This window comes from Callorhinus ursinus, unplaced genomic scaffold (genome assembly GCF_003265705.2).
Source record: "Callorhinus ursinus isolate GAN/ISIS: 27379988/994484 unplaced genomic scaffold, GSC_fseal_2.0 scaffold10, whole genome shotgun sequence".
NCBI lineage: Eukaryota > Metazoa > Chordata > Mammalia > Carnivora > Otariidae > Callorhinus > Callorhinus ursinus.
Window position 1 is genome coordinate 71,332,910 of NW_027397072.1, and position 20,930 is coordinate 71,353,839.

Sequence of the window (20,930 nt, forward strand, 5' to 3'; positions counted from 1 at the left end):
CATGCAATCAAACGTACATTACCTAGGCCAGAGAGAGGGAAACCATTCTCCAGAGAAAATGAACCATGCAAAAGATAAAATATTTGGGCATATCTAATGATAAGCCAGTGGCGATTAAGCTTTCTACCAAACGATGTCTACCAGAGACAAGTCCACCATGCCCACAGAACTTGCAAACCAATTTTTGGTGTCCCTACTTAAAAGAATAATGGATAGACAAAAATTACCCAGATATTTGAGGAAAGCCTTTATTATAAAGGAGAGACCAATGCAAACAGATAAAATACAGAGGATGCAGAAAACAGAAAACAAATGTCACATTTGTGTATCAAGAACAGGATACTCAGAGGGGAAAAAAGAGCCCTTTTAATTTAAAGGCATAATTGCTATCTTAGGTTGGGTACCCCAAAACCAGAGCCTGAGATGGGAAATCCTGTTCAAATGATAGATTGAGGGGAAGCTTTCAGGAGAGAGGAGAAAAGCAGGAGAGCACAGGGCACAAAACCTACCCAAGACCCTGGTCTCAATTGCATACTTCGTTCAGTCTGGTCCCATTATGAAAAACCTAGAGTACACATTGCACCACCGAATCAATCTGACTTTGAAGCACAAGTCCAGCCTTTTACCCTCATGTCAATCAGTTATTGTCTGAGGTCTGAACCTGCAGGTGTAGGTGCATAGCCATTAGAAGAGGCGGCTCCTGGGCGGCCAGGACAAGTCTCTAGAGAAGGGGAGGCTGTGACTTACTAGCCTGTACCCCCAGCAACTAGAGAATAGCCGCAATGGCTGGTTAGGAGAATACTACCCTAAAGCACCGTTCTTATTCATTTTCATTAGGCAGTGTAATTGTATAATTTCCTAGTAACTCTTAGTCCTCTTACTTTCTTCTTGCTCAAACACATTGTAAAAAACAAGCTTTTGGAATGATCTAAGGTTTTCTTTGGGGGGCGGGTTGGCTATTCTGACTTTTAGCTTTTGAGAAATTTAAACAAATAACATCAAGACTTACTTGCAATGAACTTTCAACAAATATATGCCAACTCTTAGGCTAACACCTGGCATCAGCCTCCTTTCACTTCTATTTTTATAGTTTGTATTACATAACTGCGGAAGTTTCATTTAAATCTTCTGCTTTCATTATATTAATAGAAGTTCTAGAAAAAATGGTGAGTGAAGAATTATCAAAGAAATTATACTAGAAAATTTTCCAAAGTGAAAGGCGTATAACTCCAGATTAAAAGTACCCACTGAGTGCCCCATGAAATGAATGAAAAAAGGACCCACAGAAAGGCACATTCTGAAATCTTGGAACACCAGGGATGAAGAAAAGGTTCTAAAGGTTTTGAGACAGAAATTCAGGGCTATTTTTATAGGCTTTTTGATACTATTTGACTTCTTAAAACTATGTCATAAAGCTGTAACACAGTATCTATAATCTCAAGAAGCCTTACATTCCACAAAACTGATCACTAAACGTAATAGTGTTCATGGAGAAAAATGAGAAAGACTACTCAAAACTGAGGGAAATTGGTTAATCAAAGCACAAAAAACACCAGTATAAATCCTAATAAAAATACACACGTATTTTCAAAGTTAGTGATGGGGTATATGACAGCAGGGTGTGAAATGAGCAAAATGTCCAATGAAAAGCCAGAATCCAAGGTGTCTATCTGAGAAGTAGTGGGCCACGCCAAGCCATGGCAGAGGTGATGTGATGTTTCATCTTTAAATCTTTTCATTATGTAATACTTAAGTTCACAAAATTTTAGTGAAAACAGATTCTTATAGATTTAGTCCAATTCACTACTCTGGGGAGCGTTTCATGTCATGAAAATGTAGAAATAGGCCCACTGAGTGATACCACATGGTACCACACACACCCACTCAGGAAATCCAATCCCTGTCCTCTTTATATATTTAAAGTAATCTCTTTTAAATGATTATGCTGAGTACAGAGATAAAAATAAGAATAGAAGCCCAGGTGTGTTATGAACTAGCTATGTTCTCATTCTCTAGACAGTTGACCTCAACCAGAGGTAACTTCCTCCCCCACTCAAAGGAACATTTTTTATTGTCACAAATAATGAGGGGAGTGAGCAGGTGAGGGGAGAGGTATTACTAGCATCTAGTGGGAAAAGGCCAGGATTCCTACAGTGCAACGCACATCCCCGCAAACAAAGAATTATCCCACCCAAAGCATCAGTACTGCAAGGATTGAGAAACCCTGCCCCAGGATAACAAAACCTCGGCCCTATTTCCATAACCAGACCCCCAACCAGGATGAGGTTTAGAAATTGCAGGGGAGCTCTTCCTTGAACTTGAAGATATCTCTAAGTGGAATGTGATGCCTGCTGAACAGCAAGCATTTTTTCCCTGGAAATTTTCAAACAGAAGTCAAATGATGACATTTCAGGGCTGTTGGGAGACGATCTCCACCTTGGAAGAAATATAAAGTAAAATACTTAGGGTTTCTTGCAACATGGAACTCTCATCAGAGAAAGATGAGATCGGAAGCCCTGAAAGGTGAGTTGAACTGAGTCATGTGCAATAAAGTTCTAATACAACTCTTGGATCCATTAGCAACAAATTATTAGAAAACATTGTCCCATAGATGCCCACAGGATGGTGAGATAAATTTGATTTTTTTCCTTGGGACAGCATGATTGCTACCCCGTCTTACATCAGCTGTGCACAGTCTTCACTCTCCAGGGGCTTTTTTTTTTTTTTAAAGATTTTATTTATTTATTTGAGAGAGACTGAGAGATAGAGAGAACGAGAGGGAAGAGGGTCAGAGGGAGAAGCAGACTCCCCGCTGAGCAGGGAGCCCGATGCGGGACTCGATCCCGGGACTCCAGGATCATGACCTGAGCTGAAGGCAGTCGCTTAACCAACTGAGCCACCCAGGCGCCCTCCAGGGGCTTTAATTAAAGAAGTATAAAAGGAAAGAAATTGGATAAAAGGAGTAAAACAAAAAGGAGGGGGATTACAAGTTTTAAAGTTCCTTTGATTAAGACTGTACATGGTAACTACAGCCCCCTTCTGTAAAATATTTAAACAGAAAGGGGTAGAGACAAGTTTTATGGTTCAGACAAGGGGTTCAAACTTACCACCAGCTTTTTTTTTTTTTTTTTAACTTTTCCTTATCTGTGAAAGGCTTCTTTGGAAGGAAGCAAGGCCAAGAATAGGGACAGCAAGCATATACAATTTTTTTTTTTTTTTTTTTGGCAGAGAGAGACACAGCGAGAGAGGGAACACAAGCAAGGGGAGTGGGAGAGGGAGAAGCAGGCTTCCCGCGGAGCAGGGAGCCCGATGCGGGGCTCGATCCCAGGACCCTGGGATCACGACCTGAGCCGAAGCCAGATGCTTAACGACTGAGCCACCCAGGCGCCCCTTCAGCTTTTTTTTTTTTAACTGATTGAAATTCATATAACATACATTTAATCATTTTGAAGAGTACAACTTAGTGGCTTTAGTGTATTCACAATATTATGCAACCACCTCTCTAGTTTCAAAAATTCTTTATCACCCCAGAAATTGCCTTGTACTGTAAGCAGTCACTCATTTATTTTCCCTTCCTCTCATTCCCTAGCAATCTCTGTTCTGCATCTATAGGCTTGTCTATTTGGGGTACTTCATATAAAAGGAATCCTACAATACAGGACCATATCAGGCCTTTTGTGCCTGGCTTCTTTCACTTAGCATGATTTTTTGAGGTTCATCCATTCATTTGGGTCAGAACTTCATTGCTTTTTAAGGCTGAATAATATTCCATGGTAGGTATATACCAGTTTGTTTATCCATTCATCCACTGATGGACGTTTGGGTTGTTTCCACCTTTGGGCTGAATTGTTTTCCACAGAAGTTGCTGCATTTTACATTCCTACCACAATGTGCAAGAGTTACTCTTTCTCCATGTCCTTGCCAATGCTGGTTATTTTCCATAAAAAAAAGAATTATCATTATAGCCATCCTAGTGAGTGTGAAGCGAGTGTGTGGTTTTGAGTTTCCTTAATGCCCAAAGATGATGAATATCTTTATGTGCTTGTTGGCCACTTTGTATATCTTCTTGGCAAAAAATGTCTATTCTGAATTTTTTTGCCCATTTTTTTTATATGATTGTCTTTCGTAGTTCAGTTCTAAGAGTTCATGTGTTTTGGATATTATCCCCTTATAAAATATGTGATTAGTAAATATTTTCTCCCATTCCTTAAATTATATTTTCACATTTTTTATAATCCCCTTTGACACACAAAAGTGTTTAATTTTGAGTAGTCTATTTTTTCTTTTTTTATTAACATATAAGTATTATTTGTTTCAGGGGTACAGATCTGTGATTCAACAGTCTTGCACAATTCACAGCGCTCACCATAGCACATACCCTCCCCAATGTCCATCACCCAGCCACCCCATCCTTCCCACCCCCCACCACTCCAGCAACCCTCAGTTTGTTTCCTGAGATTAAGAGTCTCTTACTGTTTGTCTCCCTCTCTGGTTTCATCTTGTTTCATTTTTCCTTCCCTTCCCCTGTGATCCTCTGTCTTGTTTCTCAAATTCCTCATATCAGTGAGATATGATAATTGTCTTTCTCTGATTGACTTATTTTGCTTAGCATAAGACCCTCTAAGTTCCATCCGTGTCATTGCAAATGGCAAGATTTCATTTTTTGATGGCTGCATAGTATTCCATTGTATATATACCACATCTTCTTTATCGATTCATCTGTTGATGGACATCTAAGCTCTTTCCATAGTTTGGCTATTGTAGACATTGCTGCTATAAGCATTGGGGTGCAGGTGCCCCTTCGGAACCCTACATTTGTATCTTTGGGGTAAATACCCAGTAGTGCAATTGCTGGGTCGTAGGGTAGCTCTATTTTCAACTTTTTGAGGAACCTCCATACTCTTTTTCAGACACATTTTAAGCTGAGTAATCCTGTGTCTTAGGGGCATTTTTATCTTAGTTTAAGAGTACAAATTTTCTTGTCTTGTGTTAACTCATGTTTATTTCATTATGGACTTTTTTTCATATTCTGTTACCTTCCAATGTTCTCTCTTGGATATCTGCATAAGATTTTAATATTGAATATTGCAGGTGCATGTGTGTGTGTGTGTGTGTGTGTGTGTGTGTGTGTGTGTTGCCTGATAGTGTTTGTTAAGAAATAATTCCATTAGAACCATTTCCCTAAGTGAACTTAGCTTTGCTAACAGATACCACCTGCTAGGTTCAGTGACAGCTTTTCCTGATACTTAATAACAATTTCTTTTAATTTAACATTTTTAATGAAAAATACTATAGGAGCTAAAATTGGGGTAAACATACATTGGTACCATAATTGGCATCAAACCTACCAATTAAACATTATATGAATTAAAGTTTTATGTGTTTTTAATTGTACTTTCAGTGAGTGAAGAGTACAGCTTGTCTATTAACTATACAATAAATTATTTAACTATTGGAGTTAGTTCTGAATTTCATAGATTTTAATTACCTGGAGAAAAAGCAGAGCAGTGACAAAGGAGGAGCACAGAGAAGGTATGATCAGGAAGATCCCATGTGCTTCTCAATGTGAGAAAACATTTAACCACATGGTGGTTCTTGTGTAATTATGAAGTAATTAAAGATGTGATTAACCCAACCACAGCACAGACATCAATAAGCCTGATGGAAAAATAACTCAAGGTTCCAGTTCATAGGCTGGTGTACAGAAATAATATCCAGCTGTCTACCAATTCAAAATACTTCCTCAAAAATGGTTCACAGTTGACTGAAAACAAGAAAGTAGGTTGCCTAGTTTTCATATTGCTCAATAAAAATATCCCTCTTTGGAATGCATCCTAAACCTGATGGTAATTTGCAAGTAAAGACAAAAATAGGAGAAAAGAATGTTAACCAGCTAGCTCCCTCCCAAGACCTGAGGAGCACAAAGTGCATTTGTAATTACTCCTCTGTCCAGCCTGCCTCCCACTTACAGAGCACCTCCTATGCTGAGGCACCGCACCTGGTCCTGGCTCCGCGTGGATGTGAGGAAGAGGCCGGCTGGGTTTGGCGAAGATGGAGGCCACAGGTACAATGAGATCTACCCTGAGCAGATCCCCTCCTCACAGTCTGCTTCACTCAAAGGGCATCTCAGGGCTCAGGAATTTTTACGGAAGGAAAACTAAAAGAGAATTTGGTTCTTGTAAGCTGTATCTAAGTAACCTTTATTTTTAAATCCTAGGTGTTATTTTTGATGTCATATCCTTTTCACTGTGCTTGGAAAAGAGACCTTGTAATTCTTTAGACAAACCTGGCAGCTGCAGCTTTATTATGAAACCACAGTGAATCCCATATCCACTGTCATTAAAGCACACTGTGAAATGATTCAGGGGCAGGGCTTGCACGAGATGGGGAAAACACTGGCAGAAAGGGAATAATGGTAATGGGGGATTTGGTGGTCCCCAAACTGTTAAACTAGATAATCCCCTTGATAAACTCAATTCTCTGGGTCTGCTGCTGGCTGCGTTCACTTTATCAGCTGGGAACATTGCCTTAATGACATTTGTATGGCATAATATTCTATAGACACCACACTGTGCCTATGGGATTGTCCACACCTCGTGGGAATAGAGCTTTCAGGAATTAGGAAACATGTCCACTGGGCCTGGTGCTAAGGAGGGGTGTGCAAACATCAATAGAGGCCCATTCTCCCCCAGCACTTCTCATTTTCTCATCTGCCTCTCAGGGTTGGGGGAAGAGATCAGAGATAAAGCAAGAAATCTGGAATGGTTCCTCAAAGAAAAATCAGACCTTACTGAGGCTGAGAGGCTCCTGGTTCAAAGAAGTAGCCTCAGTAGAATAAAGAGCCCAAGTCCCCTTTGCCAGTGAGTTTCTACCATCATCTATTGTTACACCACTAGATCCTTTCTACCCTGATGTTTGATACTTCTCTCAATGATCTGACCTCATGCTCTGGCTTTTCTTCTTTGGTTAGCCTTCTCAAAGAGGCGTGGTCTCACATTTCATTTAGAACTCATTTTCCTATATAGTGCCACATATTTCTATCTGCATTAAAAATATTACCAATCCGGGGCGCCTAGGTGGCTCAGTTGGTTAAGCGGCTGCCTTTGGCTCAGGTCATGATCCTGGAGTCCCGGGATCGAGTCCCACATCGGGCTCCCTGCTCAGCAGGGGGTCTGCTTCTCCCTCTGACCCTCTTCCCTCTTGTGCTGTCTCTCATTCTCTCTCTCTCAAATAAATAAATTTAAAAAAATAATAAAATAAAAAATAAAATAAAAATATTACCAATCCATCATTTCCTTCCCACACAGTTTCCTTCCTTTCTTCCTTATACTTCCATACGGTTTTAACAAAAGATAGTAATCGTTTGGAGGGTGTCCAGTATTGTGTTTTGCACTATTTAGGGTGCCTCTCTGGAAGTTTCCTCCTTCCTCTCCTACCCCTAGCATACAGTACTGTGGCTCTTCTCTCTAGGTCAGGACTCAGCCAACTAAATGTGGCCCGCCACTTCTTTTTACACAGGAAGTTTTATTAGGACACAGCCAAACTCATTTGTTTATGATTTGTATTTGGCTGCTTCCATGCAGTGACCAAGTGCTTGCCTAGAGATGGTATGACCCTTAGAAAAAGACTGTGGACCTCTTTTTTAGAAAAAAAGGCTTTTTTGGTGTTTATTTCCTTTCTTCTCTTGCCTGTTCTTTTTAGTTACACAAAGATCCTAAGGTTAGGAAACTCAACCAGTAATAATACCGAACTAGAGATGCCAAATGATTTCATTTAACTTTACAGAAGGATGGCCTCCCTTCTAAGATTATTAAGAATCCCTACTCTTTCTCAAATATAACAACATATTGTTTCTACTTTTACCACATGCTAAAATTAAAAGTTGTTTCTTTGTTTATTAAACCCATCTCAAGTACCCCTACTTCCATCAGGCCTTTCTGATTGCTTCTAATTGTTGAGACCATTTCTCCACTTCTGAGACACAATCTCCCTCCATCTCACTAGCTCACTTGTCTCTGCTTACTTTCTCCTGCCCTCCTCTTCCCTTAACTTTCCTTCCTCTTGTGATTTATGGATTGGCAATAGTTTTTTTATTGCTTGAGAATGCCTTGTAGGTTTCCTTTTACTCTGAGCAGCATTTCTCAATGAGGCACGCATAGTACACCACCTAAGATGCATTCTGGAAAATAAAAATGTCTCCATCTCCTTCCATGAGTGAATACCCTATTCTAGTCTTTCCTAGTCTCCATGAGAATTTCTACTTTTATCATTGGCTCTGAAATAGCATCTCTAATAGATGCAAGATACAATCTTGAAGAGACCATATAGAATAGGGAAATAGTATTTTGCATAGTATTTTATTTTATTTGAAACAGTTCACAACATTTAAAAATTGTAAGCATTCAATTAATATCTGTATTCTCAGCCTTTCTAGGAAAATCAGAAAACCTGGTACTGCAGGGATTTTCACATGGCTTCAATCAGCTCGAGCTCTCCAGCAATGTCCCCTTTAAAAGAGTCATGTGCTTTCTGATTTCCAGTTCACCAAAATTTCTGATGCTCCTGTTACCCTGTGCTGGGCCAGCTTCATCATTTGTGTTGCCTACTCATTCCTCTTAGGCATTTAATTTGTGATTCCTGCTCTAAACCAAATAGCAAAGGGACATGCAAATTTGACTGGAAAGCTGTACTCCAGAGATGGTTATCATTAATTGCTTCATATAACTGGAAGTAGAGGTAGTACAATGGGAGGAAATGGCAGATTCATGGAATAATATCCCAGAAATCTTAGAAGCAATACTAGAAAAACGCTGAAAGAGAGAAATACAAAAATGAACCATGGAGCTTTGACAGTGTGTGTAGATAGCCAAGACCAAGCTAGGCTTTAGTTTGATAATAGCACTTTGGAATAGATAGTAACGTGGGTGTTATGGGCTGAACTGTGTTCTCCCAAAATTCACGTGCTGAAGTCCTAACCTTCAGTACCTCAGAATGTGACCATATTCAGAGATAGGCCCTTTAAAAGGGTGATACATTTAAAATGAGGCGATTTGAATGGCCCTAATCAATCTGACTGATGTCTTATATAAAGAGGAAATTTGGACAAAGAAACACCAGGGGCATGCGTGTACAAAGGGATGACCACGTGAATAGGCAGCAAGAGGGAAGCCGTGGAGAGAGGCCTCGGAAGAAACCAAACATGCCAACATCTTGATATTGAACTTCCAGCATCCAGAACTGTGAGAAAATAAATCTCTGTTGTTTAAGCCACCCAGTCTGTGACATTTTGTTAGGGAAACCCTAGCAAACCAATATAGTGGAGCCCCTACAATAGTCTCCTCCTAAGCTTTTTATGAGATTTTTCTCTCACTCTCTTCTAACTGAAAAGTGCCAGGTTTACTTGTCATCTCCCACTCTCATGCAAGCCAGTCTCACAGCCAGTGATACATTCCCCACTCCTCAGTCTTCACCACACCAACCTATTTGCATCTTTTTGCAAGGTGGTGACTGCCAGGATGCCACAGTTTACCTAATACGATCCATCTTTGGGAGACAAAGGATAGAGACTGAGGAACTATACCAAGCATATATTTATTTTTCCTCATTCAACCTAGAAATACAGAGTAAAACAGTCTATCACTTTTCATTGCTACTTCTGAGTTATCTTTTCTGTTGATGTTCCTAAAGTAACACATATCCCTACCTTTGTAACAGTCTGCTGTCCAAAAGACCTTGATTGCAGATTATCCCTATCTTACATATGTTAACATACATGCACACACACAAAATCTAAACAGGTGCACACATATACACTTACACACACGCATAAATTTATGCCAACCACTTCCCTTTGATTTTAATTAAAGTGCCAATTCCAAAGATTAATGATTTCTGTGGATGGAGCTAGAGAGTATTATGCTAAGTGAAATAAGTCAGTCAAAGAAAGACAAATATCATATGATTTCATTCATATGTGGAATTTAAGAAATAAACAAATGAGAAAAGGGGAAAAAGAGAGAGAGAGAGAGAGGCACACCAAAAAACAGGTTTTTAACCATAGAGACCTGATGATTACCAGAGGGGAGGTGGATAGGGGGATGGGTGAAATGGGCGATGGGGATTAAGGAGGGCACTTGCTGTGATGAACTTGGGTGTTGTATGGAAGTGTCAAACCTCTAAATTGTACACCTGAAACTAATATTACACTGTATGTAAACTAACTGGAATTTAAATAAAAACTTAAAGAAAAAAGACTAATGATTTCCATGAGTAGGTACTGAAACAAGCAGATCAAAGGGGCAGTGGCATTTTGACAGCTGACAGTGTGACCGGAATGCATGGCCCAGGTTTTACTAGAATAAATCACTTTCATGCTAGTTTTCACCTTTGACTCCATTTCTCCACTTGCTCCCAAATAGGTTTGGGGAGGAATGCTTGCTTAGTCAGTGAGTTCAGATACAAGGAACAGAGACCCATTATCTCCAAAATCTTCCTTGAAATCCTATATAAAGCACTAAGAACTGGGGCACCTGGGTGGTTCAGTTGGTTGGGCATCTGACTTTTGCTTCCAGCTCAAGTCATGATCTCATGAGTCATGGGATCCATGTCAGGCTTGACACTCAGTGGGGTGTCTGCTTGAGATTCTCTCCCTCTGCCCCTCCCTCCCTAAAATAAGTAAATAAATAAATCTATGAAAAGAAAAAAGCACTAAGACCCAAAGAGCCTCATTAATAATTAAACATTTAATGAACTAGCTCAAAATTTCAGTTTTCCTTTCTAGAGGGAAGCCAACCCAAGGGAATATGTTAAACTGTGGGAAGCCCAGTCAAGGGAGTATGTTAAACCAATGAGAACAGACTGCATCTGGGAAAAAGACAAAGGGGATGCATCCTTTGAAAAGCACATTTCACTTTTAGATTTCAATTCTCCTTCCACTGCAAGCATTGTGACACAGAGTTGACTATTGTTGCTGGCCGGGACCTTTTCTCACATCTCTGATCCTCTCTCTTGGGGAAGATTTACCCTCTGATAAAGCCAGCCACAATGTGGAAACCTTCATTTCCTGAACAGAGCCTCCTGGCCGCCCTAAATTCATCTAGGTAAAAGAAAGTTAAGTGATTTGCAGCATTTTGTAGATTATGTCCCCCAAAATGTATAACCCAGACTAAGGGGATTTATTTGGATGAAATAAGAAATGACCTTAAACTGTCTTTCACTTCCACCAAACCCCAAACAAACTAGCCAAGTTTACAAACGTTTATCCATTATTTTTTGTCAATCTTTCCTCTCATTTGGTGGATGACTCTACCTCTACTTTCTCATCTGTGGTGAAGCAAATGTATCAGCAGTTCCAAAAGAAACTGATTAGAGTTTTTTTCTCACCATTTTGCTGATTAGGAAGCATAGATTGTGCACATGAATTTTAGATAAGCGTCCAAACTTTATTGGCACCGAGTATCAATATCTGAATTTAACTCACACTAACTATAATGAATCTCACATTTTGTACATTCAGGATCATGCAACATAATAGTGTGCACATTTATTACATGGAAATATCCTCATTCACCTTGCCCATATGTATGTATCTTAATGTTATCCTTTCTTACCAACTGTTCACAGTTAAATCTTCTTCTTGCTCCCTTGCATGTATAGTACACATAATAAGATTTTGACATCTTCTGAGACAAGTAAACTTTTCTGACCCTTACCATTAAAAAAACGCTAAACAGATAATAGACTTGTAAGCAAGCCTCATAGTCCTCCAATGAATATACACCAACCCTAAGCAAACATCTGGCACCAGCTTCCTCTCATTTATACCTTTTATAATCATGAGTTAGGTAACAGAGGAATTTTTGTGTAAATACTCTTAAACTCAGTAGAAACTACAACTATTCTGGACTGTTGTTTTAATACTTCCATTTAAGATTTACATTCATCAAATGTGAAGTGGTTATTATCAGCATCACCCTTATCTATTGGTGTAAAGGACCCAAGATGTCCTGCATTGCAACCAGTTCTAAAAATAAAGAAATAAATCATATTATAATTATTATGTTGACTTCTTAAAATAGTCTTGATGCTCCTCCTAAATTCTTTTAAATTAACTTGAAAACAATACTTTAAGATAATGGATATTGATAATATTATATAAAGTATTATGATTCTCATGGCATAGATACATTTTAATAGATATATATGACCCATGAACACAGGATGATATGAAATCAAGCTGTGTACAAAGCAACAAATGTGCAAATAGAAAGCATGAAGAGCTGATCCTTGACTTGAGATCTACTTGTTTTCTGAGATTTTCTCAGTATTGGTTCTTATTTCAAGTTCCATTTTTCTGTTTTACAAGTGCAAGAGTCACTGTGACATGCCAAAATATCAGGCAGAATATCAACTCATCATCAGAAAAAAAATCACTAATACATGTGATTTGGATATGAAGAACTTAATGATGAGGTGACATCTATTCACTTTAATGTGACATTGTGATGATGCTTACAGTTGGCTTCCAACAGTCTGTCCAAAGGCTAATTCATTGTATTCGTTGTATTCATTCAGGTTATCTACCGCGAGACATTCCTACCTCCAAGGGACCAAGGTGGACCCCGCTGAGCCTTAGAAGAGGTAAGGCAGTGTTAAGAAGAATTCTACTTGACAGGGTTACAACATTAGAAAAATGTTTCTAATGTTTTAATTTTCCCTTACTTTTCTCCCACTATTCTGACACTAAGAATCAGTCTGGCATTGAACAGGTTTCCAACTACTTCTTAATAAGAGATTAGCTTGAGGCAATGATTTCTGAACTTATCAGTTCATTGGGGATCACCTGAGGATCTTTAAAAAAATGCAGATTCCCAACCTCAGAGAGTCTGATATAGTAGGACTCAAGTTTGGCAAGTTTTTATTCCTCTCTTCTTCCTTTGACACCTTGGTAATCTGAAAAGCTTTCAAGATCCAAAGAAAGGAATCCCTGATTGTAGACATTTAGAGTTTGACAGCCATGTGGTGAAAAATCGTTTTGTATCATTTATCACTATGTATTCAATCTTATGCCTCATTCATGATCTGGCCAATGATATCTGAGTATTTAGGATTTTTCTGGTTCCCTTTTCTCTCATGTGTGTGTGGGGGGGGAGTATATATTCTCTGTTGAGCTTCTTATATGAGGAAGGTGTACACACAGATGTTAAGTGCATCAGCTCTCATTTAAGACTTCCTGTGTTCAAATACTGATTTGCCACTTGCCATGTCTTTATAAGCCTCAGCTAAAATGGGTAATGGCAGTATCTACCCCCAAAGGATCATTGAGAAGAGTCATTGATGTAATGGATTGCCACAGTATCTGATATATAAGAAGCACTCCATAAATGTAATTATAATGATTTATAGCACTCCATAAATGTAATTATAGTGATTGTATTTTAAAGACTTATTGGAATCTTAAACTTCTGATTTTCCTTTTTGCAAATCTTCACCACCTCTGATTATTGAAATGTAGAAAAGGTGTTTCCCAAGCACCCTAACTTCTTTGAATGTAGTGTCCAATTTCTAATTCATACTTGGAAATCTTTCTTAAGAAGACAAAATAACACTCTCCCTAGATGTCATTAGAATGTTCCCATGTCTTCTCTACCCTCTAGTAACTTTTGTGAGTACTGAGTGAGAATCCCATCCCTAATGACTTCTGGTATTAAGCTTGGCCAAACTGCTCTAGTGAATTGTCCTTTTCTCCCAGGCTCCGGTTTCTCCGGGTTTTAATGCCTGTGAGTGGAGCCACATCAACTTTTCTGATGACATCACTCTAATTCCCACTTCTTTCATACTAACAAATTATCACTGGGCGACTGGGTGGCTCAGATGGTTAAGCGTCTGCCTTCAGCTCAGGTCATGATCCCAGGGTCCTGGGATCAAGTCCCACATCGGGCTCCCTGCTCCTTGAGAGCCTGCTTCTCCCTCTGCTTCTCTCTCTCTCTCTCTCTCCTCCTCTGTCTCTCATGAATAAATAAATAAAATCTTTAAAAAAAAAAAACAAATTATCACTGATTATGATACCTGCAAGACAATCATGAATGATCTGCCACAACTATCAAATGTTTTAGTAAATGACTCACATTTTGTCATCTTCTAGCTTCTGCTGGAAAAAACCTTCCAAGCTCTACCAGTGCTACTCAAAGTATGGTGTACATAATGTCACAGTCCACAAACTGTTAGTGATTCATGAGCAGATAAGAAGCTTGTACCAGAATATAAATCAACTGTCACTAGGCATATAGTTTAGTTGACTTCATTGTTGTTGTTGTTGTTGTTGTTAGAAAACCTCTCTTGATGAAGGAAGCACTATGTTGGTTCACATTTTGGCAAAATTCACAGACCAGCTCCTCTGTATAGTACCATGTTAGAACATGTGCTAGAACTTAGAGACGCAACACAGGAAAAGACAGAAGAGGTATGTTCGCTAATATGGCTCATGTCCTACCTAAGCTTGGAGTTGAGAAGGAAACACTGACCAAGTTAACACATTAGTACATTTCAAGAGTAACAACTGCTAAGAAGAAAGTAAAATTAATGGGATGGAGAAAATCTAGAAGAAGGCTCCCACAGGGTGTAATATTTGGGCTGAGGATTGAGTGATATCAAGGAGCCAGCCATGCAAAGATAGGGAGAAGGAAGAGCACTCCAGCTGAAAGAAAAAGCTAATACAGAGGCTTAAAGTGGAAAGAACTTGGTGTGGCCCAGAACATCAAAGAACACCAGAGGCTGAATCTAAATAAACAAGGAAGAAAGCAATACAAAGTAATATCTGAACAGTAGATAGCAACTAAGTCACATGAGGCTTTGAAAGTTGTGAGGTAATTTACATTTTCATCATCTTATGATGAGAAACCAGTGAAAATCTTAAGCAGAGGAGGCCATGATCTGACTTATAGTTTCCAAAGGTAAGTTTTATCTTCTGCCTAAGAATACCTCACATCCCAGTTACTACGCCTTTGGTCTTATTCTTTCTGCCGATTTGATTCACCCTTCCATCCCTCTTCTTCTTGTATGTGTCTTTCTTACTCTTCAAAACAAAGCACAAAGCTCGAGCCCAGCTTTTCTCACTAGTGTTTCCTAATCACTCTAGACACCCTTCCTTTCTTTCTGACTTCTATAATACTTAACAATTTAAAACTTGCATGCTTACATTTAAAAAGAACATTTATGCTAGTCTTCAGGTCAGGCTAATAGCATTTATTTGCTTACCTAACACACCTATCTGAGTGTTTCATTCAGTGAGTGAGAAATGAATTCCTGGTCATCGTCCCTCTCTTTGCTTTTGACATCATTGCCTGAGAAAACCAGTAGTATTCAGAGCAAAGATAGGAAGTGTAGAATAGTAGAATATAAATAAGTGTATGGTATGAGTATTCCTGATGGGAGAGTAAATGAGCAACAGTGAGACCATTTAAAATGTACAGAAAAAAATAAAGAGTGCAATTCTTAGCACTTTACCACTCACTCCACTCATGAACGGTTAGATTCATTGAGGTTTTGACACTTAACTTTCCCATAGTATGAGCCAGGTGGTTTCCAAAGCTGCTGTTTTTACACTTTTCTCCAAACCACTGCAATTTTCCCATTGTTCTTTCTTATATAAAAGGAACAAGCATGCAATTATGAAATACTTCAGCCCCTTCTCTGATCCAAGTATCTTAATTTTTTATTCTGGATTGTAATGTTCTAATTTTTTTCCTCATCTGATCCCTTGAATTTGCAGCACAAAATACACTTGGGGCCACTGTATTTTGAATGCCTTCTCACATTTATTATCTAAGATTCTCTTTGCATTTCTAATGCCTTCCTTTATCTGTTCTACCATGTTCTTGTAATCTACCTACTTCTCAGTTCTTAATTAAAAATAGTTACTCTTGTGAGGTTGAATGGCTGCTTTTGAAATCCAATCAGTAAGATTCTTTTCAGATTTCAGTACTTATCCCGATGAGTGCTTACTTAGTAGATGATTCAAGAATTGATGAGGTTAAAGAGCCGCTTTAATTTCAGGGAAAACTGCTTGGGAGGGGAAAAAAGAGAAGATATTGATGTTGATACAGCCTTGTGAGTTTTTCTCCTTCATTTATTTTCATTAAAAAAGATAATTGCATGAAAACAAGATTGTTTTTTTCCTTGAGGGCACACCTGCTCTTTCTGTGACACATGACTTAAAGAGTTTCTTCTTGTCTGTGACATCTGTTATTTCCAGAAGAGTCTGGATAAGGTTTTTTTACAATTAAAAAAAAGAAAGCAAGATAGATAACACTCTTCTAAGCTAAAAGGAACAATAACCCTAAAACCTGAGTTTTAAGTTGTTCTGATGGTCAAAAATATTGCATTCATTTGCAAAAAGGATACTTTTTAGGAAAACGGCTACTAAATGGAGTGAAATCAGTTATCGCTACCACTAATGTAAATATAAAAATGGTGTGATTAGGATTCAGGTAGTTCAGAGAGCAGATTGGCTAAGATGACCAGAATTTTTGTCTTTATAAATACTTGAAGCTACCTGGTTTTTCTTATCATTTTTCTTCTACATAATGGGTGGGATATTAAAATACTCCAGTTGATGGGGCTCCTGGGTGGCTCAGTCGGTTAAGCATCTGCCTTCAGCTCAGATCATGATCCTAGGGTCCGGGGATCAAGCCCCACATCAGGCTCCCTGCTCAGTGAAGAGCCTGCTTCTCCCTCTTCCTCCGCCTCTCTCCCCCTACTCATGTTCTTGCTTGCTCTGCTCTCTCAAATAAATAAATAAATAAATAAATAAATCTATTAAAAAAAAACTCCAGTTGATATTTGTTATACATTGAGAACTAAAAATCTCTTCCTCCAGTTTTCAATTTCATTTTTAAATGAAGACAACCATGTTGCTTAAATGAAAGGAAAAAGTAATCTGGTTTGCAAAACAGCAACATCCACATTGTCACTAAGCAATTGTTCTAGTTAGTTGTGTGGGGGTCAAAATTCATTTTAGATTTCCTCTGTCCTGGATAGAGGACTCTTATTTCTATCTTTTTCTTGATCAACTTTTTCTCTTATTTCTTTAAGCAAAATAGAAAAAAAAAATGGAGCTCATTTCTATAGTCTCAATCACTTATTTCTATGATTTGAGGGTGTTATTCACCATTTCTATTTAATAACTAACTTTTACACATAACTGTAGGTTCAGAAGTAGGCTGTAAAGACAACAAGGAGAAAAAGGAAACCCAAATCCCTTATTATTCTACATGGTAGGGTAACAGAGAAAACTTTTGGATAACCGAGGGTCTATAATTACCTACCTATGATTTATCTGATCCACTGTGCCTCAGCTGGGGACATCAAATTTAATTACAAATTTCCAAATCATGGCCTCAGTCTCCCTTAGAGGCATCTGAAATTTTGGCAGTTTGCTCATCTCAGGGATTGTCATCATCGATATTATTTACTCTAAAATATCTGATGTTGTACCAGACACTATATCCATATCCATGCATGGATGTCATTTAATTATGTATACTTCACACAAATCATCTCAATCAACTCTCTGTTTGGTAGTGATTGTGAGGAAGGAGAGTATTTGGACTAGGTCATTAGTTCAAAGTAACATTTCATACAACAGTCTACTATATCAAAGATCCATGGTATATATATATTTCAAAATACATAAATGAGGAGGAGGAGCAAGATGGTGGAGAAGTAGGAGATCTAAATTTCATCTTGTCCCAGGTATTCAGCCAGATAGGGATCAAACCATTCTGAACACCTACGAACTCAACAGGAGATCAAAGAAAAGAATAGCAGCAACTCTCTAAAGAGAAGAGCGACCACTTTCTGGAAGGTAGGACATGTGGAGAAGTGAATCCGAGGCAATATTTGGGAGGATAGACAGCGGGGGAGGGGCCTCCATCAGCGGCTACCGGCAAGTGATAGAGGCACGGAGCACAAAATCGGAGCTTTTAGAAGTAATCTATTCTCCTCTGGACAAAATGGCAAAACAGAAAAAAATCACCTCAAAAAAAAAGAACAAGAGGCAGTACCAACTTCCAGGGACCTAATCAATATGGACATTAGTAAGATGACGGAACTAGAGTTCAGAATGATGATTATAAAAATACTAAGTGGGCTTGAAAAAAGCATGGAAGATATTAGAGAAACCCTTTTGGAGAAATAAAAGAACTAAAATCTAACCAAGTCAAAATCAAAAAGGCTATTAATGAGGTGCAATCAAAAATGCAGACTCTAACTGCTAGGATAAATGAGGCAGAAGAGAGACTTAGTGATATAGAAGACCAAATGTTGGAAAATAAAGAAGCCGAGAAAAAGAGAGATAAACAACTACTGGATCATGAGGGCAGAATTCGAGAGATAAGTGATACCATAAGATGAAACAATATTAGAATAATTGGGATATCAGAAGAAGAAAGAGAGAGAAGGGCAGAAGGTATACTGGAGCAAATTATAGCGGAGAACTTACCTAATTTGGGGAAGGAAATGGGCATCAAAATCCAAGAGGCACAGAGAACCCCCCTCAAAATCAATAGAAATAGGTCAACACCCTAACAGCTAATAGTAAAACTTACAAGTCTCAAAGACAAAGAGAAAATCCTGAAAGCAGCTCGGGACACCAGATCTGTAACCTACAATGGTAGAAACATGAGGTTGGCAACAGACCTATCCACAGAGACCTGACAGGCCAGAAAGGACTGGCATGATATATTCAGAGCACTAAACGAGAAAAATATGCAGCCAAGAATACTATATCTAGCTAGGATGTCACTGAAAATAGAAGGAGAGATAAAAAGCTCCCAGGACAAACAAAAACTAAAGGAATTTGCAAACACAAAACCAGCCCTACAAGAAGTATGGAAAGGGTCCTCTAAGCAAAGAGAGAGCCTAAAAGTAACATAGACCAGAAAGGAACACAGACAATATAGAGTAACAGTCACCTTACAGGCAATACAATGACACTAAATTCATATCTTTCAATTGTTACCCTGAATGTAAATGGGCTAAATGCCCCAATCAAAAGACACAGGCTATCAGATTGGATTAAAAAACAAGACCCATCGATATGCTGTTTGCAAGAGACTCATTTGAGACCCAAAGAGACCTCCAGATTAAAAGTGAGGGGGTGGAAAACCATTTACCATGCTAATGGACACCAAAAGAAAGCTGGGGTGGCACTCCTTATATCAGACAAATTGGATTTTAAGCCAAAGACTATAATAAGAGATGAGGAAGGACACTATATCCTACTTAAAGGGTCTATCCAACAAGAAGATCTAACAATTGTAAATATCTATGCCCCTAATATGGGAGCAGCAAATTATATAAGCCAATTAATAACAAAAGCAAAGAAACACATGACAACAATACAATAATAGTGCGGGACTTTAACACCCCCCTCACGGAAATGGACAGATCATCTAAGCAAAAGATCAACAAGGAAATAAAGACTTTAAATGACACACATGGACCAAATGGACTTCACTGATATATTCAGAACATTCCATCCCAAAGCAACAGAATACACATTCTTCTCTAGTGCCCATGGAACATTCTCCAGAATAGATTACATCCTAGGTCACAAATCAGGTCTCAACCAGGACCAAAAGATTGGGATCATTCCCTGCATATTTTCAGACCACAACGCTTTGAAACTAGAACTCAATCACAAGAGGAAAGTCGGAAAGAACTCAAATACATGGAGGCTAAAGAGCATCCTTCTAAAGAATGAATGGGTCAGGAGGCGGAGCAAGATGGCGGAGGAGTAGAAGACCTGGATTTCCTCTGGCCTCAGGAATTCAGCTGGATAGGGATCAAACCATTCTGAACACCTACAAACTCGACAGGGGATCGAAAAAAAGAATAGCAACAACTCTCTGAACAGAAAAGCGACCACTTTCTGGAAGGTAGGACGTGCTGAGAAGTGAATCCGAGGTGATATTTGGGAGGATAGACGGCGGGGGAGGGGGCCTCCATCAGCCGCTACTGACAAGTGATAGAGGAAGGGAGCACAAAATCGGAACTTTTAGAAGTCGGCTCCGCTGAGGGACGTTGCTCCAGTGGCTAAGTGGGGGGTGGAACCCTCATGGGACAGTGTGGTCTCAGGACCCTCGGGGACACAGAAAGACCGGGGGTGCCTGAGTGTGGCAGAGCTCCCAGGTATCGGAGCGGGGAAGCTGGCTGCAGAGATGGGGCGGAGGCGTGGGCTCTCAGCTCGGGGTTGCCATAAAAGGTGATCTATGGCACAGTCGGGCCACTGCTCCTCCAGCAGGGACCCAACAAGTGGCAGATCCGGGGAGATTCACCTTCCTACCCCAGGAGGAGGGGCGCGGGAGCGCGCTGCAGGGATCTGCTGGGTTTGGAGACTCCACACTGAGTGGGGTGCCAGAGATAGAGGTGCTCAGTCACAGGCCGGGGGAGCATGTAGTGCGGCCGGACACCGGGGAGATGGGAGTTATTGACTGCTTTTCTCTGGGGCCACACTGAGGAGCGGGGCCCCAAGTTCTCGGCTCCTCTGGGGTGGAGATTGGGAGGCCGCCATTTTCACTCTCATCCTCCAAAGCTATACGGAAAGCTTGCAGGGAACAAAAGCTCCTGAGAGCAAACCCGAGCAGATTGCTTAGCCTGGACCCGGCAAGGGTGGGGCAATTCCACCTCTGGCAAAGACATTTGGGAACCACGGCAACAGGCCCCTGCCCCAGAAGATCAGCAAGAACAGCCAGCCAAGACCAAGTTTACCGATCAATGAGAACGGCTGAACTCCAGCACTAGGGGAATACTGCACATAGAATCCATGGCTTTTTTCCCATGATTCTTTAGTCTTTCAAAGTTATTTTTTTTTCCTTAACTTTTTTTTTTTTTTTGGAATTTTTCTTTTTCCCTTTTTCAACCAACATCTT